Genomic DNA, 18850 nt, shown 5'->3' with positions numbered 1-18850 from the left:
TCATAGTCTATGAAGAGAAAGCACAATGATGCCCAACATGAATCCCACTACAGACTCAAACGTCAGTGACAACGAGCCTTGCAACCACCTACAGCAGGGCCAGAGAGGCATTAAAAACCTCACTTCATTCAGAAAAACATAAACTTCTGTCATTGAACCCAAAAAATCTTGGTTTCCACAAAAAAGTTACAAGAAAACGTGAAGGCAATAAAAAACATTGCAGTGATTTTAACAACCCATCCCCTCGTGACCCAGCCCAGACTATCTTTGCTACCTGATTCAGATGTCCGTGTGGGAAGGGGAGCGAGGGTGAGGAGCCACTACCATGTAGAAAGAACTGACTTTGTGCTGAAGCAGCTGAGGAGCTATCACACAGTTCACCCATCTGCAATGTTAATGATGGAAATGGCTCCAGCTACAGCCATGGGAAGGACCCACCATGATGCTCTCAAGGGATGCAGGTGAACTGCTTTTAGGATGCACAGAAAGAGCTGCTCCCCACCAGCCATCATCCTCCCCCCCCCGACACACACACAGTATGTGATGATCCCAGAAAGGAAAAACCTGCTTTTTAAATATAGCAAAACCTTTCAGGAGCTGAGCACATGCCAGAGTGGGTGGGAAATTAGTATTATTATTACTGTGTGCTCCCAGGGTCTAAGACCTCAGATGACTTGTTTGTGCCCAGAATGAATTCCTGCAGACTCATAATAAGCCCTTGCAAAGCAGGGTTTATAAGGTCACAGAAGAATTTCCATTAACTGTAGCCTAGCTCGGGATTGCCACGATGATCTATCCCTCTCGTTTATGCATACGCAATAAGGCCAAGACGAAGCTCCTTTGCTTTATTTCCACATCATTGTGCTGATGCTGAGCTAACCAAATAAACAAACTGAAAAGCGAGTGGGGAAGGGGGGGTGGGGGAGGAACAGAGAGAATAAGGGAAAAGAAATGTGTGCCAGGCTCTCTCCCTCATGAAGGATGCAAATAAATTCCACAAGCTTTGAAGCCGGGAGATCTCAGCAGAGATGAAAATCCCCTCGTGCGGGATGGCTCACCGGGTGCTCAGTTAAGACACTGCTTGGGCATGTATTATGCATCTGCTTCTATGTAAAGAATGGTCAGAATAGTTCCCCTGCCACCTGACCAAGACCTGGCTCAGGGCTTAGCAATCAAGCAGAAACAGGAACCCTCTGGGCTCTCTGATCTCCCTCCCACCACTGTGAGACAGCAGTAAACAGTAACAGTCCCCTTCAAACACTAAACACTTCCCAAGTCTCTGGGTAAGAGGCACTGAGGATGTGTCCATTCACTCATGTAGAGGGACAGCTTAGATCTCGGCTCCCTTCTTCCTTCAGTAAGATGGTATCTATCCCCTTGGAAAACCCAGGGAAAGGACCCACCAGACAGTCACCAGGACTCAGCAAAGTTCCCCATAATTCATTGTAAAGCCCAGCTTGATGCCAGCACTATCTGAATGCCAGCAGCTCCTGCTCCAGCAGCACTGAATCCCTGACCCGACACGAGGCTTTGGGAGGAGCTGACTGTCCCTGCTCTATCACTGCAAACACCCCCTCCACAGACCCCCTGGCCCATACCATGCCCATGCAGGAGAGCAGTGTTTGCACCTTCCACAGCTCCCCTTTGCCCACACAGCCACAAGTCCTCATCAGCTGCACACGAATCACACCCCTGCATGTTCTCCTATGGAATCCCACAGAAGCACTTTGGCTGCATCATTAGGAAAAGATGCGCTTATGTTTTACCTTTTCATGTGCTTGCCACGCTCAGCTCTGAGTTACACCCCGACTACAGTGGCCAAACCACTGGCACGCTCAAATCCATCAGCCTTGTCTCTTAATTCTTCCCAATGTTTAGCAGCTAAAGCAAACCCTTTCTGTTCTCACTCACTCTAACTCAGCTCTGATCTGCTTCCACCTCCAAATCATTAAAGAGAATAAATAAGCCTAGCCTCAGCGTGAGGAACCTTCACATAACCACCTATCTATGCTCTGATCAGCACCCCTCTATTACACTTCAATTTTCCACAGCTTAACAAGGAAAGCTGGCACTGAACTCTGCCCCTTACCCTACAGCTATTTATTTCCTAAAATAGTCCCTTTCAGGTAAGTCTAATGAAAAATCCAAATAAATGAGGTACATTTCCAGTGCCTATTTCATTAGCCTGCCAAGCTGCAAGTAGCATTAGGAAGGCAGGCTTCCCTACTCATCTTCTCCATATAAGCTATGGTGATTAAACCCCCCAAGGTTAGACCCATCCATTCCAGACCCATTATCTGTGATAACTAGCACCCCCCCACCTAGCATAGAACAGAAGTAAAACTCACCTACCCAATATCCTAGTTCTCCCTCAGATTTGGTTTCTGTAAAGGCATTGCATGGTAAAACTCCTGCTGTATCTGGCAGCTCCTTTTGACCGCTTCAGTTCCTCTGGGGCAACTTCCCAGCAAGGAGGAAGAGGAGGAATCATCCCTTCCATGTTAACAGCTGGCTCTATTTCACACTTTATTTACTTCAGGGCTCTCAGATGAACCATTCCCAGTCCCACTCATTTACAACACCCAGGTTTTTTCTCCTTTGGTCATTATTTGCTCTTTAAACAGTTCAATCACTGCTAATTTACTGCAAATGCTAGAAGGGATTTCCTCAACATCCTGGTACAAGGAAATCACTCCACTTTTCCCTCAGCCAGTGTTTCTCTCTGCCACAGCTTCTCCTATATGCTGGGGTTCAGGGAGCCTCAATTCACTACTGCTGTCCTTGGAGGCATTTCAGCATCCTGCAGTTGCCTGGCTGTGCTGGACACCACCTACACAACACTGATTATGCTGCACTGCATCCAGGAGCACAGGGAGACTTTTCCCAGCTCCAGCAAGGTCTCTCACAGAGGCAGAGCAATGAGCAGACATTGAGGTCCTGTGTCTAGCTCACCTTATTTGGCTTAGTCATAGAGAAGCTGGTGGAAAGAGAGCTGTGATAAATCACAGCTGAGCCTCCTTTCTCCTCTCTCTTGCAAGGCACCTGCAGACACCTGGCTGAAAAGTACCCAAGGAGGCCCATGCTCACTTCATTTACATTAGCTCCTATAGACACCAGGTGAGCATTTTAAAGTACAGGAAACATTTCTGGGTTTATTGCCTTGATAGCTTTTGAACTGGTTGAAGTTTGTGATCTCTGCTCTACCCATCTGCCACTCGCTGTTGACCAATACAGAAATGATCCTGTTCAAGCTGGTCCTCACTACGTTTTGCTGCACCTTCATTAAAACCAACTGCCCCATCCATCCCCAGTAGCACACTGAGTCTTCCACAGGCACCAGAACAAACACCACAAAAAGCACTGTTATATTAACAGCACTGATTATCCTTCCAAGCCACGTCCCGCAGATCAGGCAAAAAGTTATTATGGGGAGTTGTCGGGGTGTTCCTCCTATTCACACACAGCAAGACATTCCCTGTATTAAAAGATACTTCAGCCTTACGTATGCTATCTTGGAAGCTTCTTGTTCAGAGCAGAAAAGCAGTTCTGAGAAGACTTGCAAAACTTTTGTCTCACCTTTTGCCACCTAAAGCATGAAAAATAAATCAAATCTGACCCTAACAAGTCCTGGGCATGAAGATCTTCCCCCTCAAAGCCAGAAAGAATCAATATCCACAACCCAGGCTCATCAGCAAGCCTTTAAAAAGGGCAAGACATCTGCAGATGCTTAGTGCAGACTGAATACAGAATAAAGCTTAAGCGATTGTCAAAGAAATCAAAGTTTCTTAGGCACTGCTCTGTATCTCTGTCCATATGGCCCAGCGATGTCTGATTCTAAGCATGTACCTGCTCCTTCATCACCTATGTCACCCCACGTTCCTCCTCTCCCCTGCTTTTCCCTCCTTCTGACATGGAAGCCCCCCCTCCCGCATAGACAGGCTCTCACCCCACATGCACACACAGCAAAACCACACAGCTTCTCTTCCAGCAAAGGGGACCAAGGCCATTCCTGCCTCATCTCACATGGAAAACCAGCTGCTGCTCCCAGAGAAAGAATTACCTAAGCCAACATGGTCAAAGCAGAGATCCTACACTGCAGAGACATGCTTTCCCATCAGAACCCATGCAATCAGTCAGCATCTAGCTGAGGATCTTCCCCAAGCCCAGGGTGAGATATAAGTTTACTCGCTTTGGAGCAAGCAAAGAAATCAGCGTGAGTACACTCACATGCACTGAAGATGGGATTTCCTGACAAAACGTAGCTTCCAGAATAGCTAGTTCGGAGGCAGCACCTCCTTGCTGTGCCTTTGATGAGCTCTCTGAAGACCAGCTCCTTCGAATCATTTGCCATTCACCCACAGATTGCTGCATGCTCCTTGGCATCCGAGTGGTTAGGTCTTTGCCAGCCCACATGACTGCTTGGCTTCTTCTCCTTGCACAGCTTGCAAAAGAAATCTCCAGCAAGAAACTTGCAGGCAGCATCGGCATCGTCTCCATGGGTCCATCAATTGCAGGCAGCTGCCCTAACCCCCCTTTCAGAGCCAACCTTTCACAGGTGACTCTTCCCAGAGAGATGCTGATGTCTCCATCAGCCTCTTCCCACTCTGGGAAACTCACTGGCCTGCCCACAGCCCTTCGTTTGGGGCTCAGCCTGTTCCCATCACCAAGAGCACACACATCATCTCCACAGGAGCCAGCTCTTAAGGGGTTAAAAGAAACTGCCATTTAAAGAGCATTCTCATCAGCTGTACCACACTCTGAAGCCCTCTTCCTGCTCAGCACAGGCTGTCAGCTCCCTCTTGCCCACAACCCAGGTACAGGTGTCTCAGTTTAGGGTGTTAATTCATGCCAGATGTGGGGAAAGCAGCACCTGCAAACCAGACAGAGCCGCACAGCAACTTTCCGACTTCTGGCTTTGCTAATCAGGCCCATCCCCGAAATGGAAACCAACGGGGAAAGGTTCATCTGCTTACCATATATTTCTCTACCCAGATGGTTCCCTTCAAATACACATACTAATATGCATAAACAGCAAAGCAGACTTGCACCAAGGCACTTTCAAATGCCTTGGCACGGTGGGAGCCTCTCTGCAGACTGCTTCCACAGAGCACACTTCTATCCCTGTGCAAAACGCAGACTAAAGCGAGCCATGGCAGAAAAGCACCGAGTACTGTTAGAACATCATCTCCTACCTGTGAGCACACACGTCCTAGCGCCCAGGGACTGGTGGCAGGAGCTGCTGCCGGCAGCTCTACGGGAGCACCAGCGACTCCATGGGGATGCTTGCTTGCTTGCTCTCCGATGCTGTAAAGCCTCGGCTGCCTGTCCAGGGAAGCAGGGAAAGCTCTGCTCCCGGCTAACTGCGGCGGTCACATCCAGCCGGGATGTGGCTCCTCGGAGGAAAGGCTTCAGAGAGATAAAAGGACTGGGGTCCTGCTGGGGGCAAGCAGAGGAACCTCCCGCTGCCGCGGCGTGGGACAGCCAGTGCCCACCAGCGCTCCGGCAGGAACGCTGCCCAGGATGCGGTGGCAGAGTGAGCCATCCCTCAGCATCTCCCGCTAGCGGAAGGCCCCCAGGGAAGCAGGGAGCAGCGTTGGCTCTTCCAGAAAGCAGCACCTCACTGCAAAGGCCACACGTGTGGGAGATAAAGCAGCCCCCATGTGGGCTAAATTAACTTCCCGAGGGTTACAACCTTAGGGTCTCACACCTGGGAAAGGGGAAAGCCTGATGGAGGATGAGAGCTGAGTAACACTCGCAGCATCTCTCCTGTATGCAGAGCTCCCAGAGCTGCAGGCTATGCCGGAGTTTATGCATAAACAACAGAGAATAAAGTTGGGCCTAGGAAGAGGCTGCTGCATGGAGTTTCCCCCCACTGCCCAGAATCAATACTGCTTGCTCATTAAAGGAGTCTCTGCCGGCATCAAACCTGCACGTCTGCGCATACAAGTACCTCATATATCCTAACACAAATTATTCACGAGCACAACTCCAGTGAAACGCATTCCAGAACAATGAACCTTTTCTTTCCAATCCGAAGCCTGAGAAAAATCTCACTTCAACAGCATTTCCCCACTGCCTATGACTGGTCGCACGCAGGCTGAGAATACAGCAACACGCAAGTACCCGGGGAGCATCCATTCCAGCCAACCCCGCTCCCGTTCCCCTGTACAGATGTCCACCACACACTGGAGGCATCCCGGGGATCGTTCCTAGGTAATCCAGAGGAGTCGCAGCCACACAGAGTCCCCCTTTCCCCGCACTCCTTGAACTTCAGCTCTCCCGAAAGCTGGAACACGACATTTTGCAACTCTTGCTACGCTAAACACGCTGCGGCCACCAACATCCCCCCCGCCAAGGGCTGGTAACAAAGTCCTTCACCAAGTGCTGCCGTAACCGGGGCGAACGGGGCTGCCGCCGGCAAGCATGGCGCGGCGGGCGCGTCCGGCTCCGCTTCGCCCCTCGCTCCGAGCCTTGCCTGGGGCTCCCAGCGCCTCCCGGCTCCGCAGCGGCGGGCGAGCGGCGCATCCCGGGCCGGGCATCCCGCGGGGGGGGACCGCGGCCGGCGCCTCCACGGCGGGGAGCGGTGCTCTGGGTCCCCGCCGCCCCTTCATCCCCCCTCCGCGGTCCTCCCTCCGCCCGGACCCTCCCCGCGGCGGCTCCTACCTGGGCTGGGCGGCGCGGCTCTGCCCGCGGCTGCTCCGGCCCCGCTCTGACCGCGGCGGCGGCGGCGTCGGGCCCCCAGCGGCGAGCGGGGGAACTGCAGGGGCGGCTGCCGGGGCACGGCGCCGCGGGAAGGGGGTGACGGGCACGGGGGCCCCCCCGCGGGCGTGCGGGGCAGCGCGGAGCGGGGAAGGAGGGGATGGAGCGGAACGGGATGGAGGGAGGTGGGATGCAGGGAGGGATGCAGCGAGGGCAGGAGGTAAAGGCTGGAGAACGGAGATCGAAGGAGGGCAGGGTGAGGAGGGCAGGAAACGGGGCAGAAACCAGGATGGAGGGAGCAGAGGGATGCAGGAAGGGGAGAGGACAGGGAGCAGTGGGGTACTGGAACTGTTGCTTCCAAAGTGACCGGTTCTCCTAAGGCTGAGCACTCCTGGGAGGGAAAGGCTGCGCCTTATCCCCACACATCCCAAATCCTGAACTGCTTAGCACTCCCAGCTCTTAGCCACAGCCCTGACTCTCCCCTTGTGTCCTCTCCTTCTTCACTGCTTGGAAAGGACACTTCTGCCCAGAGCTTCTAAAATCTTCATGTTCAACGTTAATCTCCACCTTGTGCCCTGCACAGTAACACAATGCTGGGTAAGAGACATCATCCAGCACTGGGAACCTGGCAGGAGTGGGATGAACAGGACCTGTCATCTAGTTGCAAGGCTGAGAAATGCAGCAGCAGCCGGTCAGCTTCCTAAGCCGTGGTGTCCCTGTAGGCTGTAATGCTCCAGCCTTCTCTGCTACACTGCAGTTTTGTTTTCCTGTTTGTTTTCAAGAGCGAGCAAAGCAAAGCTTGTAAACCATCAATTAATTGGACTCTTGCATTAGGAGCAATGAACTACTCTGACAGGAATTCATCTTCCCCTCCTGCTGAGAAGAAATAAGCTGGAGGAAAAGAATCTGCCTCACGGCAGAAAAAGTGAAACGCCTCTGCTTCAGAGACAAATTACTCATAAGATACATAGGTAACAGGCACAGGGTGCTTTGAGCTCATCCCTTTTGCACATCATTTCCCGTAGGACAACAGCTACAAGTCAATGGCTCTGTGAATGATCCCTGCACCTTTGCACTAGTGACCCTGCCCAGCAGCCCATTCCAAGCGTTTATTATCCTCAGGATAGAAGAGCATTTCCCTACATCTGGGCTGCATTTGCTTTGAGATTGATGACTGTGGCCCTCAAGGTGCCGGTTCACAACTGCCTGGGCTGCAGCACTGCATGGAGCAGGGTTTCGTGCTCACAGATGAGTATGGGCACAGCAGTGGGTTCTGAGAGACAGGAACACACAGGTTTGGCTGCCAGGGCTGGGATTGCTTCTGGACTGAAAGCAGCCCTTGTGCAAGCACCAGCAGTGGGAGATAGACAAAGTCTGCCTCTTACCTGAGCCAGGCAGGGCTTCCTCTGTGCATCCCTGGCAGGCATGGTCCCAACGGATGCTGCATCCTTCTCATGACTCTGCCATCTCCTGCCTTTGGAGAGGTTCCCTTTCCCCTCTCCTTCTGCTCTTGAAAAGCTCAAGCTGTCCTGCTGCAAGTCTCACCGCTAAGTCTGAGCAAGGATGGCTAGATTCCTATTATTTCCAGCTTCATTTGCCTTCCCTGGTTTCTGAAGCAGATGTGTTTCATTTAAAACCTGTTGGCATCTTTGTGTTTGAGATAATTCAGCAAAGGAACAAACGGGGTAGAAACTGTCTGCAGATAAATCCATTTGGAAATGAAAAGGATTCCAACCATAAGAGGAGAGGTTTGAAACTGCCTTCTGCCACAAAGTGTTATGTGGGGAGACGGGGGAGAGGGAAGCCATCCAACTGGATTTAAAATAGAGTTCGGTCATTTTATGGGTGAGGTTACCTGATCCAGTTGCCTGCAAAAGGAAGGGAGTTGGATGGCCTAGAAAATTCTGCCTGTGGCAGGAACTATTGTTGTTGCAAGACTCTAAATGTGAAGCTTAGAGGAGGTTTGGGATCCTGCTTACTCTCCAGGGCACAGAAGGACAGGGAAGGGACACTGATACATCAGAAAGCCAGAGAGGCAGCGCCTGTCCCTCCAGGGAGTTCAGGACTGCACCAGAAAGCTCATTCTCTGATAGTCGCTGTGAAGATGCTCTCTTAGGTCAGGCAAGGCCTTTCCTAAGGGAAAATCGGATGGTCCCAGAAAAGGAGTTGCTTGTCCAAAACAGGAGCTCAAAACAAAGAGCTGTACTATTGCAGGTCCAGCTCATTCCAGACCAAACCCACGCTTTCCCCACCTGTCGCTTTACTCACTGTGCCCATGCAGAGTATAATCAAGCCTGCAGTGATGCATATGGATCAGTCTGCCCTCTTTTTCACTAACAACAGACTGTTTGTTCCACTGAATAATCTTACGTCTCCAGATCCAAACATCTGGGGGAAATAGCCACCATCAGTAATCACAGCGCTTGCCTCATGACATTAGATATATCTGAGCAATTATATTGTCTTTTCCCTCTGAGTTGCACTAAGAGGGGCTCTGATCTCACACTGACGTGAAGTTGAGTCGTGAATCACTGAAACAACCTCTACATTTATCTTCATAGGTGGCTGTATTTCAGCAGAACAGTAAATAACAGTTACCACTGTAAGAAAGAGTCAGTCAAATGCATGAAGTACTAAGAGATTTCTGGGGATAAAAGACATTGCACCAGGCAAGATTTCTCATTTGACTGAAATATAAAGAAATAAATCTATTCTGCATGTGGCAGATTTTTTTCTTCAAGGTTCATAACCACTTTCTGTTGGTAATAGAACATGTCCAAATTAGATAATTTTATAGATAAGAACAGCTTTGAAGGAACCGGTTAGCGGAATAACTATTTTGTGGTAGTTACATAAAAAAGCCCATGTAATTATATATATATATTTAGATGGCTCAAAGAAGTTGGTAGGATGACTTAGATAAATAAGGAACATTTTGTGGAACAGTTTGTTTGCTTTCTTTCTCATGCAAAAGAAAACGTGTGTGAATTGAAGAAGAGCTCGAGTCAGAAATGGTGTCTGCAATCCTGATGTAAGGCCATGGGTGGATGCTGGTAGCCCCATCTGAAGAGGATGCTCCACACACTGTGTTGTCTCACTCCCCCCACCCCGCTGCAGCAGGCACATACGTGGTTGCAGGATACAGGCTATAATGAAGTCAGGAATGGCACTTCCTTGGTTGGTTCTGCAGCCAGGAATGCAGAGATGACTTGCCTTACAGGCCTGCTTCCCAGAGATGTGGGAGCCCTGCTACCACACTGGCACTACAGACATTGAAACAGCGACTGCCACAATCACAGCAATTCTTTTTAGCTTGAAATGCAGTGATATGCCCACACTCACCGGAATTTCTGGCTCAAACCAACAGTTGGGCACTCACTCGTTCCTTTCTAGGCCATATCCTACCTCTCAGCAGCCTCCATCCTTACGCTTCTGCTTATTCCCACTTTTGAAAGCAACACATTCCCTTAGCTACTGTGTAATCTCATAAATAAATACATATATATGTGTGTGTAGTTAGTGCTTAACGCTTCCAAAAGAGATTGATTACACACTCTCTCAGGTGCTGTACACACAGAGACACAATCCTGGAAGATCAGAGCATTGAAATGAGTTCCAAACAAGCAGATGCGGTGCGTTGCCATTTTAGAGATGGGAAACAGGGCTGGAGCAATGACACGACTTCAGTAAGGTCATGGAGGCTTGCATAGCAAATCTCGGAACTAAACCCAGACCATGTTTAGTCACAGCCCTGTCCTTTCACAAGGAGAAATACCCTCTTCAGATGATATAAATATTGGATTGATTATTTGCAGTGTTTATCTGCGCTTGCATCTTCATTTTCCTGCTTTTTGGTGTTCTCTTCTTTGTAATTACTGCCATCAAAGGATGTTTTCTCTGGTACGTATTCACACACCAAAGGGAAATAAAAGAAGTCATTCAAAAAGCAAGGCAAAAAAAAAAACCCTCCAAGAACAACCACCATGAACCCACTAAATCAACCTCTCTGAGACATGGTGAAAGCAGAAGATGAAGAGACTTGCAGGTGAGAAATAGGAAAAGGGAGCAATGAAGAACGAATGTGACTTCAGAGATCTCATCAGCAGGTTGGTCCAAGCACAAGAAGGGGAGATGCTTTTGTGAGTCCAGCTCCAAGCATCTCATCCCAATTTTTCCCATCAGCACAGTGTTTTCCAGCACTGATACTTCTATGGAGAGTTAAGAAAGCAAAGGACAGAAGACACAGGCTCAGCCTAGGATGGTGTGCATCAGCATGGTCAGCTGAACAGAAGGATACAGATCTGAGAATCCAACCCCCAGGTCTCTTAAGCATACTCCAAGTACAGAACAGAGCCACAGAGGAGCAGCTGAGGCAGGCAGCCACCGCAGCGCACTCTTCTGACGCAGGTGTTGGTGCAGAACATGTGCCATTGGAGGGCAGGGTTTACTGAGAAGAAAGAGAAGCCAAAACTGGAGTCTTTCCCCGCTCCTTTACTAATACTGGCAAAGCTACTATGAGCTGTCCTATGCGTATGACTGGCAGGGGACAGCTACAATCTCTGCAGCTGCAACAGCATTAGCAGCATGGAAGAAATACTTCTGGGATCTGGTGGCCTGATACTGTCCTACCTCACATAAGCATTTTCTTTCTGCCAACTCCAGACCAGACACAGAGCCCATCTTATAGAGGGAGACGGATGAGCAATAGCTCAGCAGTGACAGGGCTACTTTTATTATAGCAGAATAAAGAAATAGCAGAGGAGAAAAGATGAGCTCAATATAAGACACAATTGAGGCTATTTGACTTCTGCTGCACGCATCCACTAAAATGATGATGATGAATGGGTCAGGGTGGCTTGCAAAACACTGTGAACCTGTTTCTTCCAGGACAGAAGTTACCCAAAGCAAAACAAAGAGCTAAAAGAAGTCAGTATTTGGAGGTGAAACACTGGGTAAAGGACGTGCACAGCAGAACATTTAACAGGCAGTTCTATAACCAAGTTCCTGTGTTGCATAGTAAACAAACACCAGAACTGCTGGAGGAAAAGGAGGGCAACTCTTCTGCTCACTGCTAATTAGACTTCAGACTTTAAAAAGGGAATGGTAAAAGGAGGAGGAGCAGAAACCTCCGCAGCAGGATTTAAAACTGCAATGAAGGCCCACAGGGAAGGGTTGAATCTTATCATCATCAGAAAGGTCAAAGGGAAACAGATGGAGTTGTATCAACTACATCTTGACGAAACTAAAGGCGTTCTTTCACACTGGAGCTGACAAGAGGGGAACACAAAGCTTTTTCCTTTCCCTGATCAGTCAGAAGGGAGATGTTGTCTTAGCACCAGAAGTGAGATCTGAATTGAAGCTTCAAGAGACACGAGGAAGATGTGCTCATTAATATCCTAGTTTAACAATAACCCCAGATAATGTGAATTATTGTGGAAGCTCCAGAGAGCTGACAGAAATGTAGATTTACACTCTCCATCCACGCAGCTCCACTTAATGCAGTTTATTCAGCAGCACTGAGTAAATACCAACAAGAAGGTTAAAATATTGATCAGGGAAAACACTTCACTGCCTGCAGCTGAAGAAGCTGCAGGCATCTGGAAACAAACAAACCGGTGCAAGAAAGCGGCAAGAGAGATATTTTGGGCACTTTCCCCTGCCAAAAGCCCAACTGATGATTTGCAGCTGCAAACTCCCATCTGGAGAGGGTAGAAATGGATGCTCCCCGCTTGCAGGAGGGAGGGATTTCACAGCCATCAAGCAAGGAGCACGCTTCCCCCAGGTCTGTTAACCAAGCAGTGGTCGCATCAGTGCATGGGGCTGGAAACTTGCTTTGCCACACTTCCAGCTCTGCAGAATGGCTCTGAAATCCCTTGCGCAGTCACAGCTCTATCTTCCTGCTTTTGTGGCATCTCTCGCTCCAACCTTTCCAGCGTAGAGCTGAAAGCAGCATTAAAACTTGTGGTTGCCTTCAGAAGCTACCCTTTAAATAACAGGTATCTAAAATGGTGTTGAAAATCTGTTAAGCCAGTATCTTACTTAACAGAGACACGTGTCAGGTAGCAGTCCCACACTCGTGCTCACATGGATCACACTTAAAACAAACACATCCAAGCTTTAGCTTTGTGTGAGCTGTGCCTGTCCAGCTGTTTCTTGTAATAAAACAACCCAGAAATGACCATCTGAAATCAGATTCTCTCAATCCTACCTTGTGTCTTCCTCCCCTACCTATGGTGGGCAGCAAGGGGAGATTAATTCCATGCTCGTGTATGTAAAAGAGCCCTAAAAGATGCAGTATGATTCTCTCTCATCCCTAGCTGGGATTCAAGGGCACAGGCTGCAGGAGAAGACACAAAGCTCATATTTGTCTGAGCTGTTTATTTGGAATCACTTATTTACAGCAGCACAGTAAAGAATGTATAAAATAACTTCCAAACTGGCAAAATACAAACAGCATCATTAGGAAAACATAATGGTGCTCAGATTAGCAATTATAATAATCTCTCAAGGAGCTTCACATACATACTGCAGAAGCGGGGGGGGAAAGAGGACTCTCAACCTTCACAGACCTGATTTAGTTTGCTTTCTGGTTTGGTTTTGATTTTTATCAGCTTGTCTATCAGAAATGTGACTGCAACGTTTTCCAGGGAAGTCAAAAGCTAAAGATGGGAATATCACTAAATGATAGTGATTTGGGTAAAGCATCCTCTGCAGATGATATAAACAAACAGAGGCCTTGGCATTAAACTCCCAGCAGAGACGCTCCCTATTGACTACATCTCTAAGTTCCTTCAACCATAAGTTTCCATTTCATTTCTCTTTCAAATTCCAATTTGATCCTAGTGGAGGGAAAGCTATCCAGCGAAAGAAGGGAAATGCAAAGACCAAGCGCACCCATCCCAGTACGCAAATACGGCGATATGCCTGTCCCTTAGCTCATATCTAGTGAAGAGGCAAGGGCAGCAAAGCACAAGGGTGAAGTTTCATCTTCTAGAAACTCTAACTTGGTAAAGCAGAGCAATCGAGAGGGGAAAACCAAGCGCCTCGTTCTGCTGCACACATCATTTCATGCTTATGCACCATCTCTGCGGACACTCCAGTCTCAAAAAGACCTCGCTGGAAGAAACCAAACCAATCCAAGGGTACAAAGTTTAAAACGCAAAGACATGTATAAGGTGATTCCCTTTACAGAACACAAGCCAACCATCATTTAAGCCCAACGGACTCTAGCTGGCATTTGATACAGAGCTGCAGCCTTTTAGTTGAACAGCCAATGCTTCAGGCGAAAAATACTCCAGCAAGACCTAAATGGTAAACATTTGCAAGATATTAAGCTGTGTTATCATGTTGAAAAGGTATGTACTGACAGCTCCTAACCATCAAAAGAGATTCTCTTTGAAACATAACAATACGCTTGTAAGTTAATAAAATGCACTTATTTAATGTCATCGGGTAATGGTTCGGGTTGGATTTAACACTACAGTGCGAGAAACTTAAAAGCAAGCCCTACAGCGGGTAAAGTGCTGGAGCACGGGAACATGAAACTGACTTGAAATAGAAATCCACTGCTCAGATTTAATTGTCAAACGGGATCAGATGAGCCAAAGCATTAATGGTGACAGCTATATTGGACTTTTTAAAGTGTTCATTACCTTGCCGTCAGTGACACAAACAGTGAAATATCTGCAAAGAGAAAGTATTCCAGTGAATGGAACAGCGGGTGTAGTACCCGAGTAGGAAATTCACTACAAGGAGTAGAATTCCGCTTGCAAATCAAAACCCAGCAACTGCAGAAACAACCAGAATAGCCACAGGTGCAGGGCGAGCTGTGCAAAACACAACCAAGGCATCACTTGCCATGAAGAACATCCTGAGGCATCAGGCTCAGCTCAGATCAAGTGGCAGATTTGTGTGTTTTCTTGTAGTGATGTTCTGTGCTAATTGCTCTTCACTGGTCACCGCTTGAGGGAAGACATGCGGACATTCTTCCTTGTACAATAAAGACTGCATTTGGCAAGGAACCAAACACAAGCAGCTTTTAAAAGGCAGCTTCCAAACCAACACACTTCTGCTATTGTTTTCTTTTGTGAGCTTTCTTTTGCCTTGGATTAGCATGATATTCATTACATCATACCCCATATGCAGATCTCAGATGATAGCCTTTGCGTTGCTGCTGATACCACCACTGAGAAGCCAAGAAGTACATGTCCAGAATCTTATGGGCACAGAAGCATTGATTACTGACCTGGAACTTCAATTCTTTCAGGAGGCACTTCACAAATTAACTCACTGTGACCAGCAGAGATCTGGCCAAGGTACTTAAGTGTCTGTGAACACCTGAACCTGGTGCCTTCCATGTCCCAGTCTTTAACACTTGATTAAAATCTCTTGAGGCTAAGATTCCCCCTTCCCCTGTTTTTTAAAGGATCATCTTGGGCATAAAGCTTTGGAGAAGGCACACAAGACACACTGCTAGAAGCAGCTCTTTAAGCAGAGTCTGTCTCTGGAAGACACACATTTCTTGCACTGTTTATTCCCAAGGTTAGGATGGGGACGAACCGCAGATGGTTAGAGAGAACTCATCAGCTAGAACCAAAGTGGCACAGACACTTCCTCTGAAACCAGGAGGAAACAGCACAGCAGGAAGGGAACAGTCAGTGCTTGGAACTACAAGACCCCTCTACATCGACCAGAGGATGCTTGCTTTGCCACTTGTCTGGGACAGCTCAGCACAGGGGAGCATCTCCAGCACCACTTGCAGAAGAGTCTTGCTCCCTCCTCAAAGAAGAGCACCTGGTCAATAGGAACTGTGTTAGGTGGGAGAACTGGGGGTCTCACACGTGCAACAGGAACAACAGCTTCGTGTCAAGTGAAAGCTTCCTTTGGTCATCGAGATAGTTTGCCCTGCAAAAGGCTCCAGGCAATCAAAGCAAAACCACCCCCAAAAAAGCCAGCAGACAAAACTGATTTCCTTTAAGCTTATTTAATGATATTTGAAACGCTTAAATTTTCTATTTCCCAGATCCTGAAAACAGATTCTTTTTTTAAGTGACCAATATTTAATTCCAGAAACATACAACCTTATCAGCTAAGTCATAAAAGAGCTATTTTACAAACATACATCTGGATAATTAGAACAATAAAGTCTTTTTTAGACATTCAAACATGATCAGTAAAAATACAAGATTATTAATAAAGATTTTTGTGTATTTTTTTTCTTTTTTAAAGAATACTTCCAGATTTTCTTTCTTCTCTTTAAAGTAAATCTCTGTTGCGAGTACATGATTGTATGTTGTACAAAGGAAATAAAAATATCCTAGTATGAAGAGAGCTCCACAAGACTTAATTCAAAAGAAAACAGCAGTGTTTTGGCTGCAGTATCCCTTTTGCAGTACATCTGCTTGTCAGTTGGCACCTTTTGGGGAGGGAAAGGAAAGAAGGGATTTCTTTGGGGAACAGAGGGAGAAAACACCGGATATCATCAAGCACTGATAACTAAGGGTCATGTGCTGAAGCATCAGACCCATCTTCTAATAACAGGGACAGTATGTGTAAATCAGAGTATCTATGAGAACACTGGAAATAGGCATACTGCTGTCGGAAAGCTGACCAAAACCAACTCGACTACTTAGCTCTTCTGAGCTACATTTCTCATCCTTCTTTCTGATCCCACCTGTAGGATGTTAAAGAAATCTCCTCTCCCTACAGACAAGGTATATTCAAGAAACCAGGGTGATCAACCACCAGCTTAGCATTTGCTCTCCTATCATATGGGAGAAGGAAATTCCCCATTCCAGAAAGTACCCATCTGACTTGTCCATCAACCCATAACTGCAGAAATCACTTCTCAAAAGGATATGCAAGCATGGCTGCTATACCATGTCTTTGTTCCCAAGATAAGAAACCCTTGCTCATCTTGTATCTGGGGGAGGAGTGGCTGGGGCAAACAAACCAGAGAACATTGTCCTGCTCTGCTATCCAGTTTGAGTAAGGGAATGTACAATCATTCAATCACCAACCAGGGGCAAAGTAAAATGCTTCCTTACGCTGGAAACTGGCATTTGAAAGAGGATAATCTTATGGCTTAAAGGGGGGGAAAAAACATGAGAATCCTGAATAGTGCATTCGAGTTCCAGCTCCTTCCACACAGTGAGACATGGCCTGAGGTCTGCCATACAGTAGATGTGCTACAGAAGAGAAAGGAATCCCCCATTATTTCAGGTTACTGCTCCCAGATAATGGTTCCCTGACCCCACCAGCATTTTTCTAGAGGAGTAATGCCCTGTTTGTGAGGATGATCAATGTAGGATGATCAATGTAGCATAATAAGGCCAGCTGAAACAAAACCAAACAGGACAGAGCACAATGTGTCATTTCTATTGCCCATGCAACCGGGTTCAAATAGGTTGATCTTCTCTAACACTCCTTAAAGCTCTCCGCAGTCTCCTCCTCTGGAGACTGCCATTTCATCTGGTACAGTGGCTTCCCTGCCACTGTCACCAGCCTGGCATAAAGCATGGATGTTTCCCCCCATACATCTTGAGAGGTGACAGAGACAGAACTGCACCGGACCCCCCTTTGGATTATGTCCAAAGAAGCATGAAGGGATGGTGGGGAAAATTCCACTCCAGCAGCTCTGAAGACAGAAACGTAAGGCTGACATGGCAACGTAAATACTCTGCATTCCCAGGTTTTTCACTGCTGCTACATCTATAACTGATGAAACAAAGCACTGGTGGATAACGCTACAAAATGCTTAGGCAAAGGTGAGAAAGTCAGAGGCCGCATGGGCAGATTGCCCCCCCATGGCTCATCTACAGGCTGTGTATGTGCTAACAGCTGTATGTTTCTTGCACAGTATGTTGCTCACCATGAACCTTGAAATACTTGGAGAAAATCAGAGAAACAGGGATTTTGCCTTCAGTTACAAGGAACAAGTATTAAACAACCAGGCCTTTACAGGTCCCATCTTTGCTGGTCTTCCAGCACACTCTTGAAAAGCCAGCCTAAGCTTTCTCTAATAGAGTTCAGGGGTCATTTTCAATCAGCCATGGAAGCCTGCTGGAAAGCTTTTAGGCAGCTCAGGCCACAGTAACTGCTCCTCTTTCTGGAGTGTGTAGAGCCAGGCAAGCATCATCTAGCTAATGAAGGGGAGCTGGGAGGAAGTGCCTTAAAAACCAAGTCTATAGCCCAGTTCTCTTTCTGGCCGGCTCACATAAAAGATGCCACATCAGCATGAAGCAGTTTGGGGGCTTACAGGGGGAAGTTCAGATGATTATAACCAAAGGAACTGTATGGCTGAAGGTGAGGAGGAGGGAGGATACAACCCATGAAAGAATGGAAGTGCTTGGCTAATACTGACAGTATACTCGTACAGGTGCAACAGGACAGGCCTTGGTGGGTCCCAAGGAAGAGGAAGCTCCTGCCAGCCTGGAAGAGAACACTTTGGCTTGTGTTGGCAGTGTAATGCTCTGCTGGTGAAAAACAATACTTTGTGCAATTGGCTCTTGAAACAAGAGAAACTCCCCCCTACTCTGTAAGGGCTCATGGCTCCAGCTTTCACATCAGGCCCAAAATCATCTCTAGTCAACCTCTGTCAATCTTTAAATGAACTTATCCCTTGCATGTTTCTAATGGGACGAAAAAGAACTGTTTTCTTCCTATGTGAGCAGACAAAGGACAGAATCGATTTCTTGCCAGTAGCTAAAGAGAACGCATGTGTTTTAAAGGAGCAGGGAGTATGATCTTTACGCTGACCAAAGAGACTCTCAGCACTTCCTGATGCATGCAGTGATGAAAGCAACGCTATGGCAGTTCTGATTTGTTAATGAGATTTACAGGTTTGGCATGCAGCTCCGTCTGGGTTCATTAAATAGTTTAAACCTTAGAAAGAGGGTGTAAAGACACTGCCTTACACAATTTCCGCTAGCAGTCCTATTCAGTGTCTGATAATGGGGACAGCTTGAACCACCCTATTCCAAGCAGGAACTGCCTGCCCTAGGACCGGCACCAGAGCAGAGGCACAGCCAGCTTAGGCTGCCCAGTGTTAGCTCTGCTGGTAGCCTGATATCTGTATCTTACTCCCAGACTGGAAGGAATTCCAGCAGCAAAACCCATTAGAACAGACCTAAGGAAGTACCAGGGAGCTGCT

This window comes from Psittacula echo (assembly GCF_963264785.1).
Source record: "Psittacula echo genome assembly, chromosome: 18".
Classification (NCBI taxonomy): Eukaryota; Metazoa; Chordata; class Aves; order Psittaciformes; family Psittacidae; genus Psittacula; species Psittacula echo.
Note: the sequence above shows the minus strand (reverse complement) of the source record.